Consider the following 7,433-nt stretch of genomic DNA (forward strand, 5'->3'; position numbering starts at 1 on the left):
GGAGGTTGGCACAGAAGCAGAGCAAACAAAACTTGTCCTCTTACTATGAAGAGGTTTTCAGAGCCAAAATAATTCCCCAGTGCAATGAGATTGTCTTAAAGCTGTTTTTTTCGACTGGTATCTTAACTTAGAAGAACTTCTTTCTTACTGTTCTTCAGCCATCGTTGTATGGGCAGGGATTAAAACTGTTTGATGTCAGTTAATAGTAATTTTTTAAATGATCAAAAACTAAACTCATAAAAAAGGTAGCAACCCAAGGCAAATGCTGTATAGCGCAGGGACCCCACATTGTAGGTAGCCCCCAAGGAGGTTGTCCCAAGGCAGGACTTTGGTCAAGAGGGATCATGTTCCCCACTCATTGCCATTCCCTGTGGTAACTGCAGGGCAACTGATAAAGAAGATGGCAACTCATCAACCTGAGCTTCCAGCCTCAGTGGGAAGTGTGGCCATTCATGGATTCTAGGGATGAATGGAAAATGGGATTACAAACAATTGAAAGTGAAAAATTCCACTGAGACACATGAGGTGTAGTCATACTATGTGAGAAAATCCTTGCCATGATACAGTATGTGTCAGTTGTGTGGTTCCCACATTCTAGCACTTTCATGGCTCTCTCACATTATTGGGTTATGCCTGGGGATGAAGGTGAGTGTGTGTATATGTGTGTGTGTATTAAGAATCTACTTTGATGAATTCATAAATTGCATAATTAGAACTTAATTTTTCATATGTAAAATATAGATAAATCATTCTCATAGAAACCAACCACTCTAAAAAGGGTAGCAGTAGAACAAGCTCAGTGGTAGAGTACTCATCTAAGATGTGAAGGCCACCTAGTAAGCCTCCAGCATCAAGAGATAGATAGATAGATAGATAGATAGATAGATAGATAGATAGCCCAACCAAACAAACAAAAAATGTAAAAAAATTTAGATTGATCCAACTCCTTAATCTGTTGCTTATTATAGAAGAAATATATTATAGAGTGGTGCAGGAGAATTGTCTATATTCTGTCAATTATGTTTTAAATAAACACTGATTGGCCAGTAACCAGGCAGTAAGTATAGGCAGGACAACCAGACAGGAAGTAGAGGCAGGGCAATGAGAACAGGAGTATTCTGGGAAGAAGGAAGCTCTCTCCCCAGTCCTATCCAGACACTGAAGAAGCAGGATGTGACCTACCCTGCTGAAAAAGGTACTGAGCCATGTGGCTTATATATACTAGGATAATGGGCAAAAATGTAAGTTATATGAGTTAACAAGAAGCCTGAGCTAAATGGGTCAATCAGCTTATAACTTATGGAAACCTCTGTGTAATTTTCTTTGGGACTTGCCAGCTGTAGGGTACTGGGCGGGACAGAAATCCCAACAAGCAGGACCAAATGCTACAATAGAGAAATTTGGTGATGTTCAAAATCCCTCACTGGCAAAATAGAATAATTAGACTGTTTTTTAAAGTGTTTACAGGGACAGAAAACCTTTTTTTGCCAACCATTCAATCATGTTGATACATAGCTATATTCACACTACAACATATATAATATGCTGTGTTTCAAAGACCAAGTTTGACTTTCCTCAAATCTCCCAGATAAAACAGAAATGCAAGGAAAAGCACAGAAGCTCAAAGTATTCAAATTCTCTTCTGTGCTTTCTTCCCTCAAAGCAGTGTCTAATCCTAGCCTCCTACAGAGGAAGCAAAGAAACCATGTGGGCTATAGTGGCTGTGTCCTACATGAGAAATAACAGTACCCACTCTAGGTGTCTTTACATGCAGGTATACATGTTAGGCATGTATGAATATATCATGTACATACGTGTGTGTTGTGCATATATGTGTGTGCTATGCACATGGAGGAAGGATAAACTAGCTGCTTTTCTGGCTACGATTGTTTTATTCACATAAAATGCATCAAAACACATAAAAATGATCTATTTCTTTATGGCCAGAAAGAAAAGGATACCATACTGCCTTAAAACTTATATGAGCATAGCACCTTATTTCTTTCTAACATGCATTGTATTAGATCATTTTAAAATTTGTTCTAACAATAGCATTGTACTCTTATGCATTGCTATATATGAGACATTAAATAGTTTACTGGTTTGGGCAATTACAGGGAAAATGAAAATTATGTAAAGTATATTCTACAGAGGACTCAAATTACAGTAGCATCTAGTTGTCCACTGATTTAACATAGACCTCAAACACAACAATGGGCCCCAGTTTTTGTATATTCAGTTTCTGCTCACTAAGAAAGAAAAACACTGAATATATCAACAACAACAAAAATCTAAAGTCATATTGGCGTAGTGTTAGAAATGTACTCTTCTCATGGTAGCAAGATAAATGTTCTCTGAAAGCTACTGTGTCTTAGAATGTGAATTAATGGAAAAAAAACTATTATCATATCAGGAGTGTTCTGAGTCTACCTATGGCTAGTCTGAGGTCAGCATATTCAAAGACATTTCAGAGATCATATCAGAAGTTTTCTAAGTCTACCTGTGGCTGTACTGAGGTCAACACATTCAACGGCATTTTAGAGAATATCTTTGGTTTTTATATTAAAAAATAAAATAAAATAAAAACAGGACCCTGAGTAGTTTGTCCAGAAAATACAGATAGCAAAGGTCTGAGCCAGACCCCAAACCAGGGCCTTGGATCCCAAGACTCATGCTCTTTCCCACCACACCAGACTTGTGTAAAACTGCAAAACGCACATTTTAAACAGGATGTGCAATTTGGAAAAGTTAGAATTATAACCTTGTGCCCTGATTATTTCCATCAGCATTTATTTTTACATCTTTCTCTGTCCCTAGAGTTCTCCCTTTGGATCATTTTTATCTCATTTTCCTAAACATTCTTGTTTATCTTTCACTTTCCCTACATAATTGCTCTTCAGTTTTAGGACTTATTTCTCCTTATTTTTACTCTGACTTTATTCTTATATTTTCTGAAAATCCCAAGAGTGACACTGTTATGGTTACTGAGATTCCAAAAGGGACTGACGTTATCATCAAGAACTTGGATGCATCTTAAGTGTTCCAGAGAAGTATAATCGTGTTTAAGATTCACCTTTCTAAGTTTCGAGTTAACTAAAGTCTTTTTTTTATTATTATTTTGAATGACTTAAAGTCATCTCTATAGGCTATGAGAGATTTTTTTTAAATAGGATGAGAGTGGTTAGGATAAAGACTAGGACTCTGGCACATAATCAACAACGATTCAGCGGAGACACAGAATTTCCAGTTGATGTATTGGTTTAAAGCAAATTATGCATTGTCCAATTCAGGAAGTTAGAATCTTCCAGCATTTTTGAAGTGTTCTCTGGCAGAGAGCTGGAAACTTTCAGCACAGAACACAAGCCACAGTTTATGGTGTCGTAACATCCCATATCTCCAGTTTCTGAGAAACGGGCACAAGCACTTTGAAGAAAAGCCTAGAACACCACCTATGTGGTGACTGTTTATGATTGTCATGCTCACAGCAAATATTTTAGGTTTTGTTTAGTTTGCACACAGTAAAATGAGAAATCATTGGGAATTTTCAAAGAGAAAAGCGTAAGTTCAAACTCTAGTTTCTTGGGTGTGCAGCTTTTGGAGATTTATTTTGGAGCAACCAAAACAGTGTGACAATTGAAAGAATATGCCCAGGTCCCTGGCAGACAGTGGCTGAGTGATGTGGCGATGTTTTTGGGCCCGAGGATGAAGATACTGAGATGTATTAAGAATGAAAGAGAAGGAGGCAGAGAAAGCCAAAGGGCAGGGCAAATCTTTTGAAGGAATAACATGTTAGAATCTGGGCTGATAATTCAATAAATAAATCATCTGGGAAAAATTTTTTCTCTTGGAAGATAACCCGCAAAAATAAGTCTGACAAATCTGTGATGCTTATATTTAGTCTTGATGTAATAAATATAATTTTTAAAAGCAATTTTACAGAACTTTGCAGAAAAGCCAAAGACATTTTCCCCAAAGTAGTGCTGTTTTGCAGGATATGATTGGGAGATCATAGAACTGATATTTTAAATTCACCATTTAAAGTTAACTGTAAATGTAAATGAAGCCCCGAAAGGGATTATGCTCCAAAATATACTTTTTGTTATATCTACAATATTTCATCGAGGGAAATGCAATTTTCAATAGGAGGGCCTCCATGGGGAAACTATGAAGTCCTGAGTGAATGTGCATTGTTGACAAGAGCGTGGTCAAGTCACGGACCCTGGTGCCTCAGACCCATTAATGTGGATGACAATGTCTTCCCAGGTGAGATTCAGAGATATGGCAAAGCCTTCTTCTAGTTCAAGGCCAAGTGCTGAGAAATGACTGGCCTTTCACGAAGACAAGCACTCACTGCACTTTCCTCCTCCCCGTGGTTAGGGCCTGAGACTGCTTCCCTACAGAGAATCTCCTACTAAGGTTTGCCAGCCTCTCCTCCCTTGTACTGTACATAAGAAACAGACTAAGTTACCGATTTCCTCGGTGGTACTGTCTATCGGAACAAACACAGTGCACCTGATTCTACCTTTCCTGTATGAGTAGCTGTCATTTCTTTAGTGTCTGTCCTTTCTCCATTCCCATGTCATCCCACATAGATTTCCAGGACCAAGCTGTGTAGAGTGCAGCCAGGGAGAATCAGGTACCTGGTAAGAAATGACATTCATGTGCTATATTATGCTCTCTCTCTCTCTCTCTCTCTCTCTCTCTCTCTCTCTCTCTCTCTCTCTCTGTGTGTGTGTGTGTGTGTGTAACTCAGACAATTTTTAATTAACTTTTAAGTTAGCATGCAGCGAGATGGGTCTCGACATAGCTTTTCACACAACTGTCCTTGTACTTTGTTCTCAATCATCCCATTTCCTCTGAGATAATCTTAGAATAAACACAAAAAAAGACTAAGGAAAGCAAGAGAGGAAAGTCTTGAACGCAAGCAAATTGCTCAGATGTTGCACAGGGTCCTTGTTTTATTTTGTGTAGTTCCAGCACAAATAAGATGACATCAGCCCTCTTCTCGCCGTGTGCTGTGATGGCTCCTCTTGTAGAAGCGTTGCTGGCAAAAGGGCACAGTAGCAGTCACAGCTAACAGTGCAAACTTCTTGTGCCTCTGCCAGGCTCCACGCAGCATGCTCCTCACAGTAGCTGATGCTGAACTTTCTTCCTGCTTGCTAAACCGAATGCTGCTTGTTCCTATGCATCTAATTTTAGTTGCATTTCAAAATGTTAAAAGATGGTGTGAATCACACCAAAATTTCTAAAAACGTGGAGTAGATATTTTGATATCAACTGGAGTAAAAGGAACATTATACTATAGCTCCCTCACATGGGTCTTAAGTGTTGAATAACAGCCTTCAAATAAGGATTTCCTCCATCCCACACTCTGCTCCATTTTGGTGTGCTGCCCAGGTAGGCAGGCAGGGCTTAACATCTGATAACATGCCTTGTTGAGCAATGAAGAATAATACCTTCCAAGCCCTGTAATCTTGCCCCTCCACAATGCAAGGCTCTGTGGCCAGCACATCTTATCCTGTGGGAAACCCTCAGAGTCTCAGTGGCCAAAACTTAAGCTATTTCTATGTCTTCCAAGCCAATGTGAAGATGGTTTGGAATTTCTGTGTGCTGACTGCCTGCTGGACTTACACAATTCAAAATATTTAAGAAAAGGCAAACATAAAGAATTCTCTGAAGGCCAGATGTCTTCCTAAAGCTACTTTTACTGGTCATTCTGTTTCATGTGCTTACAGAGACCATCTGATGGCAGTTAATCTATGTTTTCCTAGGCTAAAAATATGAGATTGTGTTATTGTATTTTGTTTTAAGGGGGTAGATATCTATACGAATTTGCATATTCTTTTCCAGATATTTTGATTTTAGATATAAGCTGAATTCTGTTTATGTTTCGTGTTTATATTTATGTATTATGAATTCTAATTATGTTTAGTAAGTTACTCTTAGCCCTATTTTAAGGTTTTAAAGCCTGAGATTCAGGAGCCACCGAGTTGGCACAATGGGGTCAGGTACTTGCTGCCAAGCCTGAAACAGATCCAAATTGTAGAAAGAGAGGAACCAGCTCCCACCAACTTTCCAGCAACTTCCACCATGGCGCATGCACACACACACACACACACACACACAAAAAAAAAAAATACTTTTAAAATGCAATTAAAAACGAGTTTCTTGAGCATTTAAATGTTCAAGTTTTTTTAAAAAGGTTTAGAAAAATAAACTAATCACATTACAAATACAGTTTTACTTTGATGTTAATGTACAAATACAGTGTACTTTCAAATGTTGTCTTTGAGAGTGCCTCATCTTGAACTCATTTTGCAAAATCTTTTCTCTGTCAACGACTTCTCATAAATTATAAGTAAATAAAGACCATGCTGTTGAATTCTCATGGAAAATGTAGAGATGGGGAAAAAAACAACAAGAGATTTGTTTCTCTTTCTAAGAAGCTGCACCAGTAAAAGGGAGAAATGTAAAATCTGTCTTTATCTTATATGCAAATACGTATGAAATAATCTATATATGCAAATAGGTATGTGGTGATCTGCATATGGAAAAGTATGTAATAATATGCAAATAGGTATAGGGAAATTGTGTGGTTGTATTAGTATAAATGGGGCAGCAACATAGTTTCTTAAATAGTGTTGCAATCTCCATTTTGCCCATCCACTCTTTTTATCTCCCCACTTCATCTAAAGTCCGCCTCCCAAGCAGACTCCTGAGTAGAGCACATTTGTGTGAGTCAAATCACATGCATTACTGTATTGCAAAATGAAATTCAAAATGACAGATTCCTCAACATTGCGGTTAGCTATTTCCTAACTTATGATTGTGATAAATCAGGACACTGGTGCATTGGATTGTTTTCATCAGCCTGTGTTCTGGTTGAGACCTGTGCGTGTTTGCTTCTGGGCAAGTTCATGATGCTCAACTGTTGCATACAATAAAGCCAGGGAGCTGCACAGAAAGCTCCCTGAAAGGCTTCACTACTGAAGAGAAGTTTCCTGGGCATGAATCTGAAGCAGATGGCGGACTGCAGAGGGCAGACAACCAGATGAACGTGAAGGAGACCCATGTCAGTTTACTGGGAGTCCTTAACAATTCAGAAACAGCCCCCAAAACAATCCATTCTATTTCAGTAGAAATCATTGATGAATGATATGATGGAGATCGATTTTAGATTATGTAGGGTAAGAAATAACTTTCTAAGGTTTCTCTAGACTATTGAGAATTTTTGTTACACACAAATCTCACTCTCCACAATTTAACTCAAGAAATGTAAGCACCTTAATAACCTAGATGACACATGTAATAATAGACCCCTAGTTTAACAGAAAGTAGTAGAGGTGATGTGAAAATGTTGGTTTAGGACTGGGGGGGGGAGGGGGTGATGCAGTCAGTAAAATGTCTGCCATAAAAGCATGAGGACTTGAACT

Source organism: Microtus oregoni, unplaced genomic scaffold (assembly GCF_018167655.1).
Source record: "Microtus oregoni isolate MIOR12 unplaced genomic scaffold, Mior012 000006F_ref0000085, whole genome shotgun sequence".
Lineage (NCBI taxonomy): Eukaryota > Metazoa > Chordata > Mammalia > Rodentia > Cricetidae > Microtus > Microtus oregoni.